Below are 27,006 nucleotides of genomic sequence, written 5' to 3'. Positions count from 1 at the left end.
CATAAATTCTGTATCAAACTGTGTGAGTTGACGGCAAACAAAGGAGAAATTGCTTTATATGGATTGCATACCTCTTTTAAAACCTTATTAATTTTTTTTAATTTAAAAAATAAAAATAAAAACTTATTGATAGTTTGGCAATGAATCAAAATATGTTCAACTTCAATTCATATATGGATAAAACTTCAGCTCTTTTGGCAGTTCCTTCTACAACTTACATTTTGTGTTAATAAGACAGCACAATTGGGATAAATTTGCCTTGTGTTCAGGCATTCTTCTCATCTACCAGAAATAGTATTATAAAGTTAAAAGATTTTAGTGGGGGTGGTTACAATAGATGATTTAGCTTTTTCCTAAAAGAAATTTCTATTTTTTTTGTGGAAAGATGCATATGAAATGAATATTAAAAACTTAATTACATAATATAAAAATAATAGCAATAATTTATTAAAGTAGAGAAAATGACACTGTATTGTTTGAGCTATTTAGGAGCAAACATATAAACAAATATCCAGCTGGATTTTCATAGTGTAGGGAACCACCTAATCCGCTAAGGGTCTTCAGATGTCCAATTTCCAAGAGGAGGCCTAATGCACCAACAGCACATTTGAAAAAAGAGACAAAGAAATATATGTATTCCGCAGTATTGAGCCCCACTATGTGCAGGGCATTGAAGTCACATATGTATATTCTCTTAAAAGTGAGTTTCAAACATCTCCGGATTTAATTAGGTACAATTAAATATATTAAATAATTCCCAAGTGTATAAACATTTTTTTCCTGTGAGAATTACAATAGCATTTAGAAGCCAATATTTTTTAAAAAAGGAAATAGAAAAGAAAGATGGTTTGTTTTTCATTTAGCTCATTCTGCTGTGTTTTTATTAATAGAAGTTTTAGATCGATACCAAATATTCTGCTCAGTTCCAGTGATTGAATATGAATACATTATGTGCATACAAAAATAGTGATAATCTAAGTTGATACAATAGTTCATTCTGCATTAGTGTCCTAGATGGGACAATGTTAAGAAGCAATTTAAATGAAATTCATTTAAATGTCAGCTCTCATGCTTGTGATTTTTCTATAATTGGTTATTTAATTAAAATAATTCTCATAGTCATTAATTTAGACTAAAACTTGCTGTGCACTGACATGTTTTAATTACATGGTATTAACAAAATTGATATGCTTTAAAAAAGCATGGTTAAATTTTAAACAAGAATAAATTAGAAATCTCATAGATCATCCTATTTAGTGTATTTATGAGAAAGTCGGTCATTTTAAATGTTTATTGCAAACAAAGTCACACCATTATTGTGCACACGTTGCAGTTTATATCCCGTATCCATTAGAAAGATTCGGTGCACACACGGGCTCCCCTTCTTGGATGTCTTTAACAATGTATGAAGGAAACCTAATATTAGCTGAAAACCACAAAACAACCCACAGATAGATGAAGAGTTAATGCGTATGTGTTACAGACACTCCTGGATATTTTAGATAAATAAATCATTTCCTACATAACAAGATAACTTTAAACTTATATTAAAAGATTAAAAGAATACATGATTTTGTTAGAACCACTTTTGTAATCATCCTTGCAAGACAAAAGAAATAGGTATATTGTTTCAGCCTTATTTTTTTTTTTAAAAATAGGTTTCACATTACATTGGTGAGGTTACGTTTGTGACCAGTCACATTCTCGTTTCAATCTTTGTCAAAGGACTAGATAAATATTTTACCCTTTTCAAATCGCAATTACAATCTTTGTCAGGAGTATGAGAAATCAGAATTTTAGTGTTTTCTATGAATTAGAGGACTTCTATATTGCTTTGACCTTTTTAATATTCTGTAATTTAATTGGATGGACAGTCTACTTTTACTCAAGATTGCCAGTCTTCCCATTTAATAAACTTACTGACACAAGAAATGGCTGCTGCTTCTTTGTTTCCTGAGTGGAAGCTTTGGGACTGGTTAAAACATTGCTTTTGCCAACTAATATTTTGCCATTTCCTTTTGAGATTTAAAACTTTTCATGTGGCCAGATGGGTTCCATTACTTCATTTGTGTTTTCCATATATGACTGTGGAGAAATCATGTTTCTAATCCAATTTTTTCACCTTCTCTGGCTTCAGTCTAGGGCTATGAACAGAAAAGCCCATAGTGTGATGCCCAGTGCATAATACGAAAAAAGAAAAGGGGAGACATTTGCTTACATCTTATCTTGGCCTGTGTTTACATGTTTTTACACACTGGGCACAACTAGGGTACATCTATTATTTTAGATCATCTTCACTGTCAAGTTGGACATGGTATTGGTGGTCCTGAAGACACAGGAAGAAAATAGTCATTATCATTTTTGGTTTTTGTAACTTAAGTTCCATTTAGATCCATCTAAGTAAGTGAAAACTAGTTTACAGAATTTGTTCTGATTCTTCTCTTCATTTTTATGGTCTCAATCCCTGTATGTTTCTTTCCTCTTCTAAATATTATAAAACTCCATATTATAAATAGGTTGACAAGAAGAGAAGAGAAAATATTGTCTTGGTTTTTACTTCAGTTTCAAGATTACAGAGGTAGGAATAAGTATATATTTTTTCTTCCCCATATATCCCTGTGAAGTGAATTGATTCAGTTTTCAATATGATGGAAAACAATATATTAATCTGTTGATGTGGAGAAGCTATTAATTCCTTGAAGTATATTTGAATAATGTTTGACTTATAATAGATGCTCAATAAATATTGGTGGCTTGAAGGTCAGTGACTGCATATAACGATAATAAGCACAAAGTTCCAATTAGGTCTCTTAATGAGATGAGAGAACACAATCATTTTTGAAGTCGGAAATGAGCAGATGTAGAGAGAAGCCCACAAGACCTTAATCTCCATAGATCTATTTTCCTTGATTCACAGTAGAAACGCTATGATCCAAGTATGCTGACTCACTGCTCAGATCTTTTCATTCTCAGATCCTTTCTTGTTCCCTTATATTGCTATTAAAATGAAAAAAAAAAACCAATCTGTTTTGTAATTTGTGCTTTTTGCACAACCGAAATGAATCTTTTAAAGCTTAACGCCCGGATTCATGACAGGTGGTGAAATAGCAGAGATTTGAATCCTGGCTCTGACGCCTCTGGGTTCCATGGTCTTTAACAAATTATTTCTTTGGAAGATTATCTTAACAATTGTTATCTCTCCAATAATATCTACCTCATAGGGCCAATGATTGGTTACTACTATCATCTGACATTTTCTATCCCTTTATTAGAATTCTTTTTGCAGTCCTAACAGTTTTTCTATCTGCCTTCCATTTTATTCGTTATAAGAACGAAGAAGCTTTGTGGACTGGCTGTCCAGTTGACACGGGCAGTGTTCTAGGATAACTCCAGATATGCTTAATGGTACTGTTGTGACTGATGTGAGATTCAACCATGTGAGCCATGATTAAACACATTATTTGGAAACTACCCCCAAGAATAAATGGTAATATTTTTTTCAAACTAGAACATTTCCTTTAAATCATAAGTCCATGGTTTTAACTGGCAGTGGTCATGAATAGGCATAAGACTATTGCCACAGAATGTTGAGAATTATTCAGAAGATTACGCCATTGTTATAGAATCTGTGAATCAGGAGCATGCTAGTGACACGCTAATGTAAACAAGAAATTATGGAGAGTGTAGTAAAAGCCAACAAAGTATCTGCATGGCTATTTTAGAGGGGGAGAAAAGAATTAAACTTCTTTTCCCAAGTCCAGGAATTTACACAAAAGACACAAAATTTAGCCAGATGTTTAGATATGTTGTTGAAAGGATAAAGAAATATGTACCCATCCTTATCCACTTTTTGCAGTGAAAATGTATCCTAAAGTAAAGGAAAATTAATGCTTAATCTTAGTTCCATATCACCTTCTGCAATAGGCATACCTCTCTTGATAGTGATTCCCTAGTAAATTGTATTATAACATCATCATAACCGTGTATATACTTGGTACAATGTGAATAATTCTTTCTAATTTATGTTTTGTAATAAAAGACTTTATTATGTTTGATTTTAATAAAATGCATCAGATGATTAAATTTAGTGATAGTTTACATTAAACAGGACTGAGATGTAATATGGATCAGCAATGAACTGTCATCCATATATCCACAGGCCTACAATTTTTATCTTTCCATTCTGTGTTCTTTTACCTACTTTTCCTCTTCCTTTTTATAAACAGTGAGCAGCAGAGATGGAGAGAAATAGCAATAGTGCTTAAGATGAGATAATATAATTAACTCTAGTAGCTTCATAGTAAATTTTGGGTATCCTCGCCATATTGAAAGAGTGTCAACCTCAGGACAGTTACATATACAAGATGCAGAGATGCATATCACATATTTAAACTAAATACCCCACATAACTGATTTTTTAAAATAATTGTGGATATTCATAAAACAGAGAGAGCTTCTGTAGATGGACTCAAATGATGATTTAGTGGGGAAAAATTAGGTAAATGATAAAAGCAGATAGTTCACAGAAAATATTTGCTTGCAAGTTATAATAAACACAGACTTGAAGAGATGCTCAAGTCACCAGTAACCTGAGAAATTAAAACCAAACTATTGAAATGACAGTTTCTGATCCATCAAAGTAGTAAAAGTTAAAAATATAAATATATCCAGTTTTGGTGAGGATGTGAGGAAACAATCATGTGATTCATTTTATTAACACTATAGATAAAAACTTTAAAATGTGTATATGCTTTGATCTAACAATTTGACCTTCAGATATCTATTCAACAGAAAAATATTCACCTGTGTGCACAAACAGGCATGTAAAAGCCAACCATTGCAGTACAATGCAGTAAACTTTTATAGCCTCAGAAAAAAACAGAGAAATCGTTTTTTGGAAGCCTCTTCTATTTATATAACTTTGTGAAAAAAAAGAACACATTGAGAAGATTAAGTAATTAAATCTGGATTCTTGATTTAGAGGTGACAAGCATTAGGAAGGTCATTATAAAAATTTTTTTTGAAAGATGGCATTAAAGGAGTACCTGGGTGGCTCAGTGGTTGAGCATCTGCTTTTGGCTCAGGTCATGATCCCAGGGTCCAGGGATCGAGTCCCTCATTGGGCTTCCCACAGGGAGCCTGCTTCTCCCTCTGTCTATGTATCTGCCTCTCTGTGTATCTCTCATAAGTAAATAAAATCTAAAAAAATAATAATAAAAAAATAAAGAAAGAAAAAGAAAGATTGTACTAAAAATTCCTTGCTGGTTAGCCCCACTGGCCTAGGGGTTTAGCACCACCTTCAGCCTGGGGTGTGATCCTAGAGACCAGAATCAGGTCCCATGTGTCGGGCTCCCTGCATGGAGCCTGCTTCTCCCTCTGCCTGTGTCTCTGCCTCTCTCTCTCTCTGTGTCTGTCATGAATAAATAAATAAAATCTTAAAAAAAATATCCCTTGCTCACTAAAGTTTCATTTGCTAACAACTTTCAGATGTCGATACTTAGGGTGTTTAAAGTTATTTCTGGAACACCTGAAATTTTCCAGTAAGTTCTAGAAGTATAGTTTTACATGTATCAATAAGGACCTTCTGCATTCCTTAATTGTGACTAGTAAAAATATTTGCCAGTCTCATCAAGCAAACTTCTCCACAGTAGAAAGAAGAGAACATTTCCTTCCTTTGCCCTGGCTGGGTAGAGAGGAATTAGTCAGAAACTAATGTATTTATTTATTCAAGAAAGTTATATTACACATGTTTGTGTCTTCATGCTCTCAGGTACATCCTGGGGAAACAAAGATGAAGACATATTTCTGTTTTCAAGACATTCACAGTATAGAAATATAAACGATTATATGTGTAATTGGCGTGACCAGCACCATTCCTTAAGTATTAAAAGGCTACCATCTTTTTTTAAAGTTAAAATCTGCTCAGATCATATTTGCCCAAAATACTCATCATGTTCAGTGTAAGTATTTATAAGTATTTGGGGCTTCCAGGCCTATCCATAAACAGTCCAAGGACAGGAGAGGGCTTCCTCAGTCCAGAGGTACCGGTCCTGTTTCCAGTTGCTCCTTAGAGAAGGAACTGAAGAACTTATCTAGTACTACTCAAAGAAAAGATTTTTATTAATCTTTCAACCTTTTTCCTGTTTGTGACTCAAAAGCAATGGCTGTAAGTGCAGCAGCCCTTTTATGATCACGAGGTAATGAGTATGAAGACCAATGTCTACACACAATGATGGAGAAACCCTGGATCCCAGGTGATCATTAAGTCACTCTGCCTGCCCTGGATGACTAGTCTCCAGACTTCCAGTTATCAGACAGAAAATAATTCTTTCTTTTTTTTCAGGCAGAAAGTAATTTTTATCACTTAAAGCTACTATTATATTGAATTTGCTGGTATTTGTAGATGATTGAGATTCATATTGATACATCTTGGAACTCCTAGCAATATAGTTTCTTCACTTTAAATAAACAAAATAATAATGATAGTAATAATAATAATATGTTTTGGAAAGGGTGGTGACATGGGTAAATTAATTTGCCTTTTCTAGATATTCTTTGGGGCTGAAGAGAGAGAGCAACAGAAGATTCTTAGAAGCCAGTGTTTGAGCCTCTGTGGTAGAAATTTTTCATGAGAAACTTGGTGAGACAACAAGTAACAAACCAGGGTCAAGAAGAATGGAATTGTCTGAGAGAGTTTGTGAAATTTTAGTTATCAACAGAGGCTACTTCTGGTCAAGTGACGAGACTGCAGACAGTTAGAGAAAAGTGTGTTCAGAACCTGTGCAAAGAAGGATACAGTCAACAAAACTAAAAGACAACCTACAGAATGGGAGAAGATATTTGCAAATGACGTATCAGATAAAGGGCTAGTTTTCAAGATCTATAAGGAACTTATTAAACTCAACACCAAAGAAACAAACAATCCAATCATGAAATGGGCAAAAGACATGAACAGAAATCTCATAGAGGAAGACATAGACATGGCCAACATGCACATGAGAAAATGCTCCGCATCACTTGCCATCAGGGAAATACAAATCAAAACCACAATGAGATACCACCTCACAGCAGTGAGAATGGGGAAAATTAACAAGGCAGGAAACCAAAAATGTTGGAGAGGATGCGGAGAAAAGGGAACCCTCTTACACTGTTGGTGGGAATGTGAACTGGTGCAGCCACTCTGGAAAACTGTCTGGAGGTTCCTCAAAGAGTTAAAAATAGACCTGCCCTACGACCCAGCAATTGCACTGCTGGGGATTTACCCCAAAGATACAGATGCAATGAAACGCCGGGACACCTGCACCCCGATGTTTATAGCAGCAATGTCCACAATAGCCAAACTGTGGAAGGAGCCTCGGTGTCCATCGAAAGATGAATGGATAAAGAAGATGTGGTCTTTGTATACAATGGAATATTACTCAGCCATTAGAAATGACAGGTACCCACCATTTGCTTCAACGTGGTTGGAACTGGAGGGTATTATGCTGAGTGAAATAAGTCAGTCGGAGAAGGACATACATTATGTGTTCTCATTCATTTGGGGAATATAAATAATAGTGAAAGGGAATAGAGGGGGAAGGGAGAAGAAATGGGTAGGAAATATCAGAAAGGGAGACAGAACATAAAGACTCCTAACTCTGGGAAACGAACTAGGGGTGGTGGAAGGGGAGGAGGGCAGGGGGTGGGGGTGAATGGGTGATGGGCACTGAGGGGGGCACTTGACGGGATGAGCACTGGGGGTTATTCTGTATGTTGGCAAATTGGACACCAATAAAAAAATAAATTTATTATTAAAAAGAAAAGAACCTGTACAAAGAAAACACCACTCCTCTGGCACTCCAGGTTGGTAGCTTGGACAGTGTCCAGAGGCAGCCTTTTTGGCATGACCACCGGCCTTTTCACAAGGGACACCATCAGCAGAGGCAGAAGCAGGGCCCTGCAGGGAATAGATGAAAAAATGCTAGAGCCAGAACAAAGGGGTAGACTCCACGTAGTGAGGAGGCTGGCAGGCTATCTTGTGAGCATGTGAGAAACGTCCCTTTAGGAACTCTCAGTAGTAACAGAGGGACATTTTGAAGTGCACTGAAATTCAGTTTTTCCACAGGTTGAGGAACTTGATCCATTGCATTTGGTATTACAAGTTCATGGGTATTTTAGTACAGCCTTTTGATGGGGCAATAATCCCTCTGACCCAGGGTTTTTAGATTTATTTATGCTCCTCTAAAACTGAGATGTATGTGTGGTGTGTGTCTATATTCTTTGAATTAAATTACAAGTTGCATTACAATCATTTGATGGAATATCTACTTCTCTTGCTACCTTAGCTTAAGTGTTGTTCATTATTTATCTGACTTTTTACCTATTTAATCTTTATGATTTCCTCCTCACCCTTCTCAGATCCATGCCGTACTCTGCAACCAGATCTTGTCAGTTCCATATCTAAAACCTTTCAATTATTCTCTTTTGCCTAATAAGGTCCAAGTTAGATAATTTCCATAATTTTCCCCTTTGCTGCCTTTATAACTTGATCCTCCAATATTCCCAAAGTGCTCCCTTGCACCCCAGCCATGTAAGCACCCCCTGAATATTTTGTGTCCTTTATCTCTCTGGCAAATTCTTTTCTCATTGTGTGGAATTCTATTTTTTTCTTTTTGTCTACTTCACTTACTCCCACAGATTTTTCAAGCACATTCCCAAAGTGGTTTTCTTTATTAAGTCTTTTCTGGGACCAATCAGGGAGAATTAGTTATACCCAGTGCTGTGCTCCTATAATAATGTGTGCACATCCTTATACTGAACTCATCACTTAGTATTATAATTATTTGATTGCATGTCTCTTCCATTATATCATGAGTTCCTTGAAGGCAACTAATTTGATTTTTGACCTCTTTTTAAAACTAGCTTCTAAATAGTGGGTGTTTAATAATTTTAATTATATAAATGAATGACTCATACTCTCTAAAATGAACTCCACACCAAGTCTTGTTATTTCTACAGGCCAAGTATTTCTCAATTTGGTTTGTTTTTCTCTATTCCAACCACTACTACCATAGATTAGAATTTCATCAGCTAGCTTCAGGATTAATTCCATAGCCAATACTTTTGTCTTCTTTCCATCAGAAGTGTTTTAAAAAGTGAAATTGGGGTGCCTGGGGGGGTTAGTCAGTTAAGCCTCTAACTCTTGGTTTTGGCTCAAGTCATGCTCTCAGGGTCATGATATGAAACCCCAATGTAGGGCTCCAAGCTCAGTGAGGAGTCTGCTTGAAGATTCTCTCTCTCTGCTCCTCCAGGGGGCACACTGGCTCTCTCTCTCTCTCAAATAAATAAGTAAATCTTTAAAAAAGTGAAATTATTTGAGCAAATTTGTGGTTTCAGAAAAGGAAGCCTGGTGGCTTTGTAGAAATTGCACTGTGGTTCATGAAGGAAGAAGAAAGCAAGCCAGTCTGGTTTTCACACAGCTATGAGTCGTTTTTCTAAAACCCACAATTCTCACATAATTTCCTTATTTAAAATATTCAAATGGAAAATTATGAGCTTCAACATATGGTTTCTCACCTAGTTTTTGTTGAGGTTATTAAATTCACATAGAAAGGGAAAAATTAGGGTTACAAAAGGAATTAATGCAGAGTTTTAGCTAATTACCTCAAGTTTGGTGTTTTCATTTAGTCAGTAGAGGTGATCCCGATAGACCAGAGGGATGTTTTGCCTTCCACTCCTCCACTCTTCAAGACACAGTGTGGAGGAAAACAGATTTTTCATTTCGTACCCGTCATCGGGTATACTTAGTAAGATACTTACACCTAGTATTTATTATTTGATCCCTTGGTTAGGACCAGTAATCCTTCAGCAGCCAGTCCTGCTCCGGAAGGTCCAGCTTGCTGAGCTGAATTGCAGCTGGCAGAAGACCTGGCTCCACCAGCCCACCATATCCTGGAAAAAAAACTTCCAACCATTGAGCTCTCCTCAACTGAAGGACTCAACCTGCCAAGCAGAGTCTATCTAACACCCTGCAGTTGGAAGCACTCCCAGATCACTTCCTCTAGCATCCATCTACCTCCATTTAAAGAAACCAGCCTTCTCATTCATTCATCTCCAGCATCCCTGGAAAGAGAACTGTCCTTATTTGCTAGTGACCTGATAGCAACTAATGCTCAGAAAACTCTAGAATTGGACTTACACAGGGAAATGTTGCTAAGGACACTGTTACTTATATGACAGCTAGCACTATTCACATGCTTACTATAAGTATTCTATATATTTCATATCATAACTCCATGCATTTGATACTATTACTGTCTTTATCTTGCAAATGAGAAAACAGAGGTACATTATCCAGGTAGTAAGTAAAGAATTGGGATTTAAACACAGGGAGTCTTGACAATTGCCAGCAGGGCTGTACAACTTCCTGCTGGCAGTTGCATGCTAGCAACTGGTGTGATCATACACTGAAGTCTCACTGGGTATTTAAGGGGAGTCAGCAACATACACAAGGGGAACTGATCTGCACAATTAGGTGAAGTGTCATCACTGACATAGTAATGGAAAAGGTAGAATAAAACTTGAGATGTCTTACCATTTAGTCTCTGTGGGAATCGGAAGCTTATGGCATCAACAATTTAATTGGAACCAGACTGCCACATTGGGGACAGACCGAGAAATAGAAGGAAAGGACTCTGTAGCATCAAAAATATAAAATAAACCCCTTAGTGAAATAAGGAAATAATAGTGGGATGAATGTCGCCCCAATCAGAATTACTGATTTTAAAACCTCACTTGAGAAATTGTACCAGAATGTAGACTAAAAAAGGAATGAACAGCAAAGTATAAAAGAAAAGAAAAGACAGAGATCATAGATAGATGAGATTGAAGAAAAAAAAGAATGGTTTGAGCACAAAGTTATTTTCCAAACTGGAAGCACAAGTGAGACTTTAGATATAAAAGACTCAATAATGCAGCAATGTTTTTACAAAGCATGTTTTAGAAAACCTTCAAGGAAGTACGCCAGCCCAAGAAAAATTTATTTTGGTAAAAATTTTAATATAGAGAAAAATAAATGATTAGGAAGCTTGCTGAGCAATGAAACATTTTAAACACTGAAAAAAATGTTGCTGTTTTGTATATGGTATAATGTAATTTTTTAAAAAGATTTTACCTATTTATTCATGAGAGACACAGAGAGAGAGAGAGAGAGGCAGAGACACAGGCAGAGGGAGAAGCAGGCTCCATGCAGGAAGCCTGACATGGGATTTGATCCCAGGTCGCCAGGATCAGGCCCTAGGCTGAAGGCAGCACTAAACCGCCGAGCCTCCTGGACTGCCCATAATGTAATATTTTGAAAGGAATCTTGAAATAGAAATACATAATGTAAGAAGGGAATTAGCAGTCATCTGCTTCTAAAATTTTCAATGAACCTCAGTTTTCATACAAGAGGAATATATGTAAGTTTGCCAAATTATTTTCTTAAGGGAAGTAAATATTCATAATTCAACTCATTATTAAATAAATATAAATTCAAGTAAATTGTTAAACCACTTCTCTGCATGTTTCATTTCCTCTGTCTGAAATGCTCCTGCTCAGGAACTCTACAGGGACCATTCCTTCACTTCAGTCTAGTCACATCTCTGTTTTATTTTCATAGCACTTCCATTTTTACATATATGTGCATATATTTTCTTTCTTTACTGGATTCCCCCAATAGAATGTAAGTTTGCTGAGGGCAAGATTGAGTTTATTCACTGCTCTATCCCCTGTGCTTAGAAAAATGTCTGGCACATATTAAAATCTCAATAAATGTGAACAGACAATATATAAAATGCTCCTATAATCAATAAGAACAAGCAAGTAACCTAATTTAAAAATAAATACATAAAAATCATGAAAGGCCCATCAAATCAGCATATGAAAATATATTATTGTCACTAATAATCAAAGAATGTAAGTCAAGTCAGTAAAAAGAAATTTCTATAGGTCAATAGAAATTATTTTACATCAGGTAATATTCTTCAATAATAAGATATGGAGAATGTAAAAAAAAATATATATATATATATTTTATTTATTTATTCATGAAAGACACACATAGAGAGGCAGAGACATAGGCAGAGGGAGAGGCAGGCTACTTGTGAGGAGCCTAATACAGGACTCAATCCCAGGACCCCAGGATCACAACCGGAGCCAAAGGCAGAAACTCAACCACTGAACCACCCAAATGCCCTGTAAAATATATTTTTAAGGTCAGCTTTTTTTATGGCCTATCTATATATCTTTGACCCAGAAAATCTATTTGTAGGATTTTTTTTATTGAAATATTTTATAATTCTCTATATATAGATTTTTTAAATATTTGCCACATTATTATAAGAGCAAAAAAGAAATTATGCTGATCACATTTTGTATATAGAGATAAAATATAGATAAACATATAGAGCTAGATATATAGATATGTTTTTGGTATACAGAAGATGTAAACTTGCTTCTGTGAATTACATGATCATTTACTTCCTACCTTGGATATTTTTTAACTGTTTGAAATTTTACAACAATATCTAACATTCCATAATCAGTAAGGAGATATAAAAGTCATGGTTATAGTCCTTAAAAGAATTGGTAAGCCAGTTTTCCCATCTTAGAAAGCTACTTCACAGAGATTCTCCTAGGTTTTTTGGGGTTTTTGTTCATTTTTGTTTTTGTATATTTTATACAGAATTGAGTTAGTTCTATATGCTGTTATCTCTTTCAGGTTTTTCATCTATTTCATCTATTCTGCAGCTTTCTTTTTTCTTTCTTTTTTTTTTTTTTTTGGTCTGTTGGTCCAGTTTGGGTTAACACAGCTATAAAATGAGCTCCTCTTCTCAGATCATGCCCTCCGCTCTGCTCAATGTATGATCTGATCACTTGAACCCTTCTTATAAAACTTGTCATCTTTTTCATGCCTCTGTGCCTTCGTTCATGATCTCTCTGTCTGGCAGGTCTTTTACTGTCTTTTCTTCCTTCAGCAGCTTCAAGTGATCTTTTGAGACAGAGTGAAACATGCCTTCTTGTATGAAGAAGTCTCCATCACCCCAGAGGTTTCTTTTTTCTCTGATTCCAACTCATTCTATAAATAATGTGTTTGCCCAAGAGCATTTATCATATTGTAGTGTAATTTTTTGGCATATTTGTCTCTCTGATCTGACTGGAGACTCTTTCTCATTCGTCTTTGCATGTCTAGCGCCCGGTACCTCATCTGAGTCATCATAGTTTCTCAACCTCAATAGATATCATTTGAATAATGCAGAGATACCTAGGACCACCTGAGAGTTTATGAGTTAAAAGTAAAAGTTCACCATTTCCTTGCTCATCGTTTTGAATGATTATTTAATTTTCCGGACTGATAAGGTCAGCGGTTACTGTGTTATAACAAAGAGTGAGGTTGGGTTTAATGTCATCTCTCCTCAGCCCTTCTATTCCTAGAGACCAAGAGAGGATTTCCTTTCCCTGCCGAGACATGTTAAAACGTCCTTCATCCTTCAGTTCTTCCTTGTTACATTCAATCTTGCCATTCTGGCTGTTTATTCTTCTGTTTGCCCTTTTCCAAAGGCAAGAATTCTTTATGACTCTTGGTTCCCGGGGCCAGTCAGTGTGTACATCTCTACTTTTCCCTCAAAAGCCAATGCTACTTGGATCCAGCTGAGAACAAATGAATATTTAAGCCCAAATTGGTATTATGAAAATTGTCATCATTAATAGAGGATCTGAACAAGATATAGCTCTTCCTGTTGGATATTTCCTACCTTAACTCTGTCCTTGGTTTTTACCGATTGTCCTTTTGGAGTTTCTGTATGATTTGCCTCACCCTTGGCTTTAATCTTTCCATACCTCAAACTGCAAAGCAGGAGTCCTAGCTTCAACCTGAACTGAAATTTAAATGTATCTGGGACCTCCAATGTGCCTGTTATTTATGTGTTTACTAAATAAGAATGAAAAATGTTACTCATCTAAGGACAGTGATACTGGTTACGGAGGAAAGCATGAATATTTTGGTTCATACAAAACCAATGGATTATTCTACAAACCCCATGGAGAAGAGGGTCCTTGGCAGAAGAAAATGCTTTCATGTGCATCTCTGAGACACAGGGGCAGCATAAAGGCAGCTTTGTACCTGGGACACCACAGAGCTCACTGTGGACAGCAAGGGCTGTCAGGAAGCAGAGCACACCATCAGTGCTTAGGTGTTTGCAGCATCAGAAATGCCAGGAACCAGCTCTCTTGTTGCAAATCTCAGCTCCAAACAGCCAACAGGTATCTGATAGGTTCCTTTATGTTTATTTCTTAAAATATTTTAATGAGAAAATAATGCTTATCCATTGCAAAAATAATGGAAAATACAGTAAAATGTAATGAAGAGACTAATAGTCCCTCATGATTCCATGACACAGATATAGCTGTAAACTTAAGTAATTAGCTTGAGTCTATGTATATTTTTTTTGGTTTACCTTTCCACTTAACATCATAAAATCTTTCTTCAAGATTCACTGTAAGTTTTGTATTCTCTAGAAAACATTCCCTGAGTGCCTCTCCCGCTCCCACCCAGGTAGAGTCACTGTAACTACCTTTGTCCCCCATCTGTTCACAGTGCATCTATCAAAAAACATATTAAAAAAACATATAATAATTTAGTTGACCGACTTATTTTTGTATATGTCTTCGAAGCATTTTCAATCCAAGTACCCAGCCCAGCATCTGGTACCTATTAGACTTCCATTAAGTTAGTCGAATAAATACATGAATAAATAATCATAATTATTTTAGTCACAGGACAAATATCTCTTCATAGACATTATATTAATAGCTTCATGATATTCTATCATGTGGATATAACAAAGAATTCATTATTCTCTATTTTTGGAATACCGATGTTATATCAAATGATTATTGTGAAGAATATCGGCAGGACATATTTGTGTGTAAATTGACATCTTTGTATGCTTTTCTGATTGCACAATAGAAGAGGAATTATTGGATTGAAAAACATTATTAATCATGACAATAGTTTTCCATAAAAGTCTATACCATTTTGCATTCCCAGCAACATATGAGCTTCAATTTTACCTCGTCCTTGACAACTCTGAATTTTATACATATAAATGTATGGACAAGATTTTTTTTTACACATGTACATGTTAATCTGACTATAGTTAAACCCACATAAATTTATATATGGTTTATAATTATATTTACACACGTTAAGAAAAAATCATATTATTTTAAATTTCATTTTTGACTACATTATTAAGCTACCAAATTTTAAAAACTAGTATTTATTTTCAAATCATATCAATTTTGAAGGTGGCAGTATTGAAAAAATCAAATATATATATGTGCATTTATGTGTGTGCATAAATATACTGACAAAAATATTGTTGAGTTCTAGTATGTGCAAATATGAACATTGTGATTAACAAACCAGATAAAGATCAAAATACAATTAAATAGTATACTGCAATCCAATCAACATGGTATTTGTTTCTTTCCTGCTTCTCTTCAGACTGTCAGCCAACCACACAATACAACTGTCTTGATTTCTGATTCCACTATGTGTTTAGCCTGTTTTGATCGTTTTGTAGGTTATTGTGATTTGATGGCTCTTGAGAGTTTTTAAAGCATATTTTCTCCCTGCTGTTTAGAGAATCTTCTTTTTTTTCTTACTATTTGATTGCCATGGTAGAAGTGTGGTATTTGGAAGAGCAAGGGTTTTAATTTTGTTTCATTTTATTTTCGTTAGTGAAAATGAAGCAACAATTTCAACATAACATTGGGCATTAGTCTTTTTCTTAAAAGCTGTGGATTGTCATTAACTGACAAAATATTCTGCTGCCAAGATCTTGCAAGTATTGTATTTGTTGTCTGATGCCAAACATCCTCTTTAAATGCTAATGAACAAAGTATGGCATGCATTCTGTTCTTGATAGATTATGCCTATACCTTCTGTGGTCAACAGAAGGGGAATTCCCGGCCCATATGATTTCCATTCTGGCACACTCATCTCCTTAGTACTTACAAGCCAGTTAGCATTTAGATGTATTACTCAATCTTATTCTTGCAATGAATAGAGCAGCCACAGTTTAGCTGCATCTACGGAACCTGAAGAAGCAATGCTCTGAAGCAACTTCCCCTTATATGTATACTTTTCTCCCAATCGGGCAAGTACAGTCAACATTCAACATCACATTGAAACTTCCTTTGACTAAATCTAGGTACTCAAATTACAGAAAGCATTGAATGCAATGCCAACTAGAGTGGCCTTTCCTCCACAGGCAGGTTGGAGACATCAAAGGTCAAGGTAATATGGTGATGTGATTTGATGAAAGGTTTTGGGGAAGGGAAGATGGTGGAAAGAGTGTGATGCAAAAACAAATGAGGCTTTTGCAATAGCCCAGGAATGTACTGAGAGTATGACTTAATGCATTAATTAGGAAAGGGTCAGGGGAAGATACTTGAAGGCAGAGTGGTCCATAGGCTTCAGGACCGGGCTAGTCTAAGTTTGAATCAGGGTTTCACCCCATACTACTGCATTGATATTATAATTACATTTCTTTAAATCTCTGTTTTATCAGATTTTTCACCTGAAAATGGTTGTTAAATTAGAATATAATATTCAAAATTGTTATAAAGGCATAGTACCTGCATGTGGTATGTGTTCAAAATCTGTTTTTCTCTTGCTGCATAACAAATGACCACAAATTTAGCAATTCATGGCACATATTATTTTTTCTCAGTTTTGCCTTTTTCTTAGCATTGGATTCACCTTCTCATGCTTCTCCATGAAATATGGGGATTGCCTATGTTAGGGTTAACAACTCTCCTCCTTTTCTGTAAAGATATAGACTCTTCCCCACCAACTCCTTTGAAAAGCACTCCAACTGGTTTATGGTAGATCACGTGACTACAGAAAAACCAGTTAATTCTGATCAGGTTGATGGAGTATAATGGTTCACCTAGCCAAAGTCACAGCCCCACCCTTAAGATTGGGCAAAAGTATATCAATTCCTAGAAAATGGGTTGAGCTAGAAACAGAGCTGGGAAGATGGAAGCCTGGGAGAATGACTCTTTCTCAATAAAATATTATGAATATTTTCAGGCATAAAGTTGAAAGAATGATACAGTAATCACTCATATACCCATCTCCTAATTTCTATAACTGTTGATACATTGCTTTGTTTTACTACTGTCTATCAATTCATTTTTGATCCATTTCAAATATGTTACAGACATCAGTATACATCACTCTAAATACTCCAGTGTGGCCAGCACTAGAATTGAGTATATTGAATTTGAAGTTAAAGGTCAAAGCATCAGGAGTCTATTGGATAAACCTAGAAGGATAAGCTTTACCAGATAATTATTTCTTACTAACTTGGCCACACTTTTTCTAATCTAAACAGGAAAAGATAATGGCAGTTTTTTTGCATTTTATTAAAATGGAAAATTTGTTCAAATACAGCAAATATGTTCAAATAATATTAGGAATAAAGAGAAAAATAATGTAGTAAGCCTTCACTACTCATCCATTTGTTCATCTAAGTTAGAACCCTTAGAGCCTTATACCTCTCCTTAACCCCTATTATCCAATTAGCTGGCAGCCAGCCAGCTTCTTCCAGTCCTCCATATGTCCCCTCCTTTCCATTTTTGTTGCTTTCTAACTCTTTCCCACTTTGCTCTTGGAATAACCTCACAAATGATCTCTCTGACTTAGGTAATGCTTTTCGACAAACTCTTTATAATACCACTAGAATTATCTTTCTAAACACAGATTTAAGGAGTGGCTTTGTCACTCCTTAAAACTTGTTACTTCTCTTTTGTCTGCAGGAAAAAGTCCAGCATGCCAATATAGTGGGCAAAACCCTGTGAAGACCAAATATTTTGTAAATGTCTTTATCAATATTCTAAGTAACTCTAGAGAGTATTTGTACCATCCACATTGCGGCTATTGCCAACTCATTGCTTCAAATATCTGTTAATCTTAATTATTTCTAATAAACGAATACCCTGAGTTGGCCTTGAGATGCTCTGGGTCAGGCTCATGTTGCTACACATCTTGGATGGTTATTATGGAATGATGATCTTATATGAGCAAGAAATTATAGAACTTATTAAGACCCATATTGGGACTGAATATGGCCCTGTACTATTTAAATCCCAAACTGATGAAAATATCAGTTGATCAACAAATGATAATAGGAAATATATTCTTATTGAAATTCCATGCCCCCCCATATATGGAAAATGGATTTTATAAAATACTATACATTAGAAGGAGTACTTTTTAATTTTTATTAGATTTAATTCTGTATTTATACACTAGCGTGCCCTAATTAGAGACCGTGTGTATTAAATTGTCACTATTAAATAGGATTACATTTTATAAAAGTACAAGTAAATGTATTAACTTCTAATCACATAATAGGCCTGCTCTGCAAATTTGAAGCATAGATTCTGAATTTTGTATAATAGGAGAACTTGAAATAGCATAGCCTGAATGGTACATTGTTTTTGTTTTTTTTGTTTTTGTTTTTTTTGTTGTTGTTGTTGTTTTTGTTTTTATGAGTCAAATGTGTTCATTTTTTGATGTTTTTAGTTTTCATGAGGTTTGCATTACTAGACTCAATTTTAACAAAGTTACCCAAATCCACTACTAGTCAAGCTTATTTATAATATATCATGTACAATTCTTAGAGCGCTACAGTAGAAATTTTGGTTATTTGTAATGTCATTTAGATATTAGAAGTAAATTATTTAGATGTAACAGAAAAATGTTTATATGCTTCCAGAGTCTGTTGTTATAAGAGCTTTTGCATGACTCTAATTATCTATCTTCTCTAATACACTTTACAATGAAATCCAATTTTCATAATTTCAACAGAAAAAAACACAGCACTTTATTAGTGAAATTGAAATGCATTGTATGCTCACAAATGAGAGGAAAAAACTTATAAAAATGCACGCATAATTTTAAAAAAATCAATTGGTATGGATTTCTCTGGCAATCAAAGGTGTAGTATGAATACTTTATTGTCTAAACTTGAAGGCGTTGTAACCACTGTTGCCAAGGACGCACCATGTTGTCATAGAAACAACATGGGTTTTAAGTCAGAAAAACCATGACCTTGCAACTATAGAATTCATAAATTTGGGCAAGTTATTTACTCTTCTGAATCTGTTTTTATATTAAAAATTGTGTCAATCATATTTACTAGATAGGGCTATTGAAAAGATTAAAGGTTCCAGGGTATCTAAAATGTTTCACATATTCATAGGCATATAGAAGTTCCACCAAAAATACTAGTGGCCTTCCCTTCCTTTCCTGCTAAGGAATAAAAGGCAGAAATTATTTGTCTTCTGAGAGAACTAATGACTGGGCAGATACTAAAACAAGACAAAATATAAATGGGTTCACAATTTGTCACTTATGAAAGTCAAACATGGACTCTAGTATGTTGCTAAACACCAACAAGTATGACAATGTAGAGAAGCTAGAATGATAGAGAGGTGGGTCTCAGACCTATGCCTCTATTAGTGAGGTTTGTAACTTTGAGAAGATGGTGGATTTCATAGGTTTTCAGCATTTTCAACTATAATGTGATAAAATGAAGGTGTTGAGAATAAGGTTTCTCTTTCACAGTAAAAATTAAAACTTTCCTTTTCTTTTCTTCTCTTTTTGTCAGGAGAAGTTTCTAGAAGATCTGAGTAAATGGAAAAGTAAGATTTTCTTTCCTAAGGAAAGACAGCAGCTTATTTTCTTTTTTGTACATCCTCTTTCAATAGGAATCTTACTCTAATAGAAATGAAATGATAAATAATTTTCTTCCTCACCTCACAAATTTCCTTCTCTTTTGTTCCTCAGGGAATTTAGTTGACTCCCTAATATCCCAAATTTACTAAAGCATTTCTTTTCAATATCCTTTCACAAAGATCACAGCAAAACTGAAGTTTTTGAGACAAGTCTCCGCATTCTAAATATTCCTTCAAGTAATTTCTCTCCCTGGTGTTGTTCCCCAAGCCTAGCTGGCTTGTTAACTGTGAGCCAAGTACAAACTTTGAAGGCATAAACTCCTCCACAGGCCCCTATATGTATATTGAATGGGTCAAAGAATTGGATGGTAATAAGTGCATTTATAAGCATTATTTCTATAGTGAAAAAAAGGTTAATTTGAAAGTCATTCCTCCATTCAAGAAGAACAATTTTCTCTAGTCTTCTGACTATTTATAGAAAGACCTTTACATGTGCAAACTAATTAATAAATGGGATCAATTTCAAGGTATTTTTTCTGGTTCATCACCACTTAATCATTCAATTTAAAAAACATTTTAAAGGCCAAGTCTAAAATAGATTTGCACCCACGCCCCCAGTGTGAATTTTTCATTCTTTACAACATGCAGTAGGTACTGTATAATGACCTTTTCTCTGTTTGGAACAGGGATTAGAATAATACATTTGACCCTTTACAGTCACCTGGGAGAGATGTTAGTCTCCATGTTCAATAAACTGAAATATGTCTCAAGTGTCCCAAGGTTAAGGCCATGACTTTAAACTATTTAACACAGAGTATCATACTGATTCACTTAGACTCTTAGGCTTTTAAAAAAATGATTGGACTGAAATTTATATACTTTATCAGAACAATTTCTTCTCTTCATACAATTAAAGCAAATATTTTACATTGCAAATAAAGCAAAGTTAACCTAGATGCATTGTGCATTATAATAAAATTTATAGCTGCATAAATAGCAGTGTAAACTTACAGAAAGACTAGTAATTATAGTGCCATTGATGGTCTTTGTTGCTTTAATTCTGAGGCAGCCAGAATGATTAAACTGAATCTTAATCGACTTCTCCATTAAAAATGCTGGCAGAGGAGCTCCTTTAACCTTTCCCATTGATTGAACACAACAATCACCATTCAATTATAATGCAAAAGGACATTTGTTATAATGTAGAAAAGATGCATGAGCCATTTCCTTTTACTCAAGACAATCAATGAGATGACTCCTACTTCTGCAAAGGTGAGAATGCTCTACCTGGGAGTCTGATAAAGTCAAAACCAAACAGAAACCTCCCCACCATACAGAGGAGTATACTGATGAAACTAATCTGGAACAGATTCATTAAGAAGAAATGTATTTTCTATTGCTATTTACAATGGTCACATCTATCCTTGATATATTGTTTTTCTTCTTAGGTTTTTAAAGTACTTAAATTACCGTGATCAAAGGTTTAATGGTGAATTAATGAGAGTGGTTACTGGGCCTTTTATATGTGTTCTCAGTGCATGCTTAACAATACAAATCAAGGCAATACTGGTAATTGGAATAACAGAATTTTAGACTATGAAGGTGGCTTTGAGATTAACTGATTTACTTAAGGTCAGACAGCTAATTGTCACAAACTTTGCACTAGGATTCAGGTCAATCAATTGCCTGTGCAACACTTGTTGCATTTGTCACTTCTGAAGTATGTTTCAGTTTTAGTTATGCTTTTTACTTGATTTTATAATTACGCAGAAAATTCGGGTAATGTACTTAGATCATGTAACCTACAACATATGACTAGCTCTACTAGTATTGCTGTGTTGCTTCATGTACATAGTGGTGGTAGATTAAACATGGCTGTAGGTTCTTTGTTATTCCTTCATTGAGAGGTGGACTTAATTCCCCTCCCCTTGAATCTGAGCTAACTCAGTGTGTTGATCAATAAAATGTGGTGGAAGTGACATTCTGGAAATTCAGATGCTAGGTCTTAAGAAGAATTGCAAATTTTGCCCATGCTTCTTGAAACACTTGCTCTGGAGGAGCTAATTACCATGTAAGACATATGACCACCCAGAGACCATTATGTTATAAGGATGCTGAAGCCACTATGTGGAGAGTCTATATATAGAGAAAAACCCAAACACCTCCGCTGTTTTAGCCAGTCCTCATCAGGAACAAGACGTAAGTAAAGAAGGCATCTTGGGCATATTAAGGCCAGTGGACAGGATGTGGAGAACCAAGGAAACCAGTCGACATCTAGAATCAAGGCCTTAGACATATGGCTTTAGGCAAATTATGATGACTGACCAGAATAGCCTTAATGTTCCTCAGCTTGACTGAATTTAGATTTCTTCCTGACTAAACACCCCCTCCACCTTCCTTTCCTTAGAGTAATTACTTCAGAAAACTTGCAGTAGTAAATTATTTTCTGCCCCTTTGAGATGTCCCAGCCTCTGACCAGGTTTACAACCCAGGAATGCCTTTCACAAGGATCAGCGCCATCTTTTTGAAATGTGAACATTAAGAATGATGGAGCCCCTATCTTCCAGTCTCTTTTGGGAGGATAGTTGCCTACTATGGCAAATGCAAATAGCCTTATCACTTGACCAACCTCCCCTCTAATGTTCTCCAGTACTTTTAGCTCATCTCAGCATTCAAAATCCCTCCCACCTTTTGTTTCAGTGGACTTAAGTTTAAGTTCTCTTCCCCATTTCAAGTCTTGCCTATAATCTCCCTTGCCTAGCTGGTGACATTTTCTTTGACACAGCCAACTCAGTTACTTGTTCCTCCCTATCTGAGGCCCTACTCATCAAGAGTCAGGGATGAGTCATTCCTGCAGTGTGTTGTTCTAATTCCAGACCCACAAAATCATGTGCACAATAGAATGGGTGTTGTTTTATATCTTTAAAGTTTTTATATAGTTTCCTATGGAGCAATTGATAACTGGAAACTCTCTTTATCTCTATAGATAAATAAACAGATGTATATATAGATATATACAGACACATTTATAATGTGTGTAGTTGTACATTATACAGATATAGATCATTGTGTAATACATAACTATCTATTGAACCTCAATTTCTGGCTGCATTCAGAGGGGGCTAGAAGTATAAAGTTCACGTTACTAATTTATTTTGGAGCATGCACTAAGGGCTTAGTGAATTTTGTTACTTAGGAGAACACGCACAATTTTTCAAGTACTTTGAATATATGTCTAATCACTAAAACTAAAAGATTATTACACTTATAATAATTATTTTGTGTGTACTTCAGTAACTGCTTGTATGTAACCAGCCCCATAGCTCCACATTACCTCTTTTAAATGTCAGCTTAAATGTACAGCTGACAGCAATATTAGGATGTTTTAAAAGTAAATAAGTTGTAGTCTATTGAAATAATCAACAATCATGGAGACATGAGGTGAACAAAAATAAAACAATCTTTCCTCTGAACAAAACCTGAATTTGAAATGACAATCTTTCCAAATTCAGGGCAACCAAGTTGTAAATTTTGGATTCAAAAGAGTAAATCATTTTTTAAAGTAATAATGAAATTTCCAATAAAGGCATATTTTATTTGATTGAAATATTTTACAGTATTTACAAATTAACATGTAAGTTTTTATGAAAAGAAAACAATTTTTTAAAATATTTTATTTATTTATTTGAGAGAGAGAGTGTGCATGAGTGGGGAGAGAGGCAGAGAGAGGACAAGCAGACTCCGTGCTGAATGTGGAGCCCTACACCAGGCTTGATCTCACAAACTTGAGACCAGGACCTGAGCTCAAAACAAGTCAGGCACTTAACTGACTGAGCCATCCAGGGGCCCTGAAAATAATTTTCAATGGAAGGAAAACCTAGAATATCACAGTATGACACCAGCCTGATTCAACTAGAGTGACCAGTTTCTGAGAAACTTGTTATGCCTGGAGTCAGTTTTAGTGTTCATGTTTGTCAACTGAGCCCTTTCTGAGGGTATATCCAGAGATCTTTTTCATGTCTACATCTATATCTTATTGCTAAGGGGGAAAAAAGTCATGATGTATAATTTTGAGTGTAAGATTACTAAAGTATTTCTCCTCAAGACATCTTGCTGAATCTGCTTGTTTTTTATTGAAAATTATAACATTTCATATATAAATCTCTGAAGCATGGCTTTTATTTGTTGACTTATTTTTCATAAACTACATATTTATATTATGCTTAATTAATAACTTTCCAGGTCATAAAATAAAAGCTGTTGTTTTATTATGTTTTCTGAAAATATGTTGACTATAGACTATAGATCTCCCACATATCACTTTTGGGAGACCAAGTATCACAAAAAGAATACCCCAAATCTTGCTATCATGGTGGACTGCAGTTCCAAAATGGTTAGGCAATGGCAGAAGGAATGGCTTAGTTGGAACACACTGGACAGATTATGTACCTCTTTAGACTCAGAATGACTTTGGAACCACTCAGGGCAAGCTCTGGGCACAGGTACTTCATAGCAGTTCTCTCTGTTGAGTGGGAGGTGAACTGATAAATTGTTTTCTGTGGGCTGAAAGATATGAAAGATTTGCCCCCAAGCTTAGGAAACAGAGCAAGCTTTGTCTGGTATAAAAGGTTTTGATTGTATCATTCGTGGAACAGAAAACTTTGATGGGTGATTGCCCCAAGAATTAAAGCCCTTCCAAAGTCAACCTTCTTGCACCACTTTCCACTCTCTACTGATAATGGCTGTGAAGATATAGATGGGCCATTTAGCGAGAGGGTTGTGCTTTTTGCTTCCCACTATTACTTAGTGTTATGATATATCCTAGAATTTGTACATTCTGGTTATGCTGACTCAGTGTGTGCCTTTCTTTATGTTGTTAGAATGACAGTTGTAATAGTGGATGGGTTTTAGATTAGGTGGTTAAAAAACCTTTATGATTATAAAGTGAAAAGATCATTTAAAAAATATATTGAAATCTCATTTTCTGAAAGGTTTTGTCTAGGTTAACTCTTTCCTGAAGGAGTTTAAGTGACTCAGAGATCAGATATTTCATCACTTTGCACAGACAAATAAAAATAAATTCCTGCCAGATAAAAGGCAAAACGTTCTTTGGACTCCACGTGGCTGAACTGGGGACCAGGAAACTGGCCTCTGAGTTACAGAATCTGACTCTAAGCACTTGCTGATAGCTTTAAGATAGTCTCTTAGAAGGTACTTATATTTCAATATATATTGTTGTTGTACTTTGTTTTGGCTAATATTGTCATTTTCCCCAAACTCGACTTCTTTACATGTGGGTCTAATTTTTTGATGTATTAGATGGATTTGGAAGCCATGAAATTTTGGAGGGCATTAAGTAAGTTACTTCATGCATTTACACATTCATTTATTAAACTAACATTTGTTATGTCAGAAAGGACTAGATCTGAGAAAAGCATTGAATTATCAGTTGAAGGAATGCTGGGTAAAAACAGGAGAACATCACATGGAGATGAAAAAAATAAAAACCTGTCTTGAAGACCAGGAAGATTTCTTAGGGAAAATGATTTAGGGAGTGAGCAAGAATTCACAAAAATGAAATTCAGGAGTTTGCTGACTGACTTGCCAGATTGAAGAGGTCCATTAGGGAATTGACGAAAGCGAGAAAACTCAGAAAAGTTCTACTTCAGTAAATGAATTAAGAAGACTTACATTTTTCTTAATTCTACAGAGGGGTTTATACACATAGGGATTAAGTTTTTTTCTTGAAAATGTGAAAGAACTTGTCCATAAGTCCATCTGAGCTGTTACAGGGAGACAGAGAAGTAGCAGTGTTTACACTCCCATTACCCATGGCATTCTGGGTAAGCACAAGAAATGTATCAGAATCAGAACCTTATTTGATTAGGGAGCTCTGCTCAGCACTGGCACAATCAGGAACTGGGGTGTGAGATAGGATATGGAGGAACCTTAGCTGTATCCCCTCCTGCCAGCTCAGTGTTTGGGTGTGGAGGGGGTCCAGCCCTTTTCTGGCTTGATTGGATGTCTGAAATTCTAACCTTGTGCCTGCAGCCATAAAAAAGGCGAGTCATTAGCAGGAATTATATCTTTGTTCCTGATTGCAAGCATCTACACCTCTCTGGCATGATGGTGATAGAAAGCTGGATTCTAAGGATTGCCCTTGGCTGGGTTGGATTGGCTTGATCACGCTGGGCTGAGTCCTTCCTTTAGAGGCTAGCCTCTTGATAGATCAGTCTTGGACAACTAAACCTGAGCTCTCAATATTAATTGAAAAAGAGTCTGAAGTAAAAATTGCTGGACTATGTTAAAGAAGGATCTTATTATAGAATTTTACAAAGCTCTGATATTGTGAGGAGCTATTTTTAAGGAGAGCAGTACAATAAGGAGAGTTGTCCAAATACCCTTGGACATTGAATGTATACCCTCTTTTGTGTCAATCTTTAGAATTAGTGTTACTTAGATATAATTTGGGAAATATCACTTTTTATCTATCAGATCTCGATACTTGTATTTAAGACTGTACTAAATTATTTGTCATTTATACATGTTACCTTTATGTCCCATTTAGATTTATGCCTTGGATTCTACTTTTTATGGTATTACTTTTTGACTTCTACTTTCTTCTTCTTCTTCTTCTTCTTCTTCTTCTTCTTCTTCTTCTTCTTCTTCTTCTTCTTCTTCTTTTTCTTCTTCTTCTTCTTCTTCTTTCTTCTTCTTCTTCTTCTTCTTCTTCTTCTTCTTCTTCTTCTTCTTCTTCTTCTTCTTCTTCTTCTTCTTCTTTTAATATTTACCTGGTCTAATTTGTTTATGTTTTTTTTCCTCCAGTCACTTGTCACTAGATGACTTCTAACAATGGGTGTTTTTTCAATATGAAAGCCTTTTTCTATTTTTTAACTTTCTACACTGAGATAATTGTAAATTCACAAGTAGTTAAGAAAGATTTCTTGTGTATCTTTTATCCGGGTTACCTAATAGTAACACCTTGCAAATTATAACACAGTATCACATCAAGATGTTAGCATTGACATGATCAAGATACAGAACATTTCATAACCACAAGGATCTTTTATGTTGCTCTTTTTTTTTTTAGATTTATTTATTTATTCATGAGGGACACACAGAGAGAGGCAGAGGCACAGGAAGAGGGAGAAGCAGGCTCTCCATGAGGAGCCTGATGCGGGACCCTATCCTAGGACCTGGGGATCCCAACCTGAGTTAAAGGCAGATGCTCAACCA

This window comes from Vulpes lagopus, chromosome 16, assembly GCF_018345385.1.
Source record: "Vulpes lagopus strain Blue_001 chromosome 16, ASM1834538v1, whole genome shotgun sequence".
Taxonomy (NCBI): Eukaryota; Metazoa; Chordata; class Mammalia; order Carnivora; family Canidae; genus Vulpes; species Vulpes lagopus.
The sequence above is the reverse complement of the archived record's forward strand: the minus strand, read 5'-3'. Positions refer to the sequence as shown.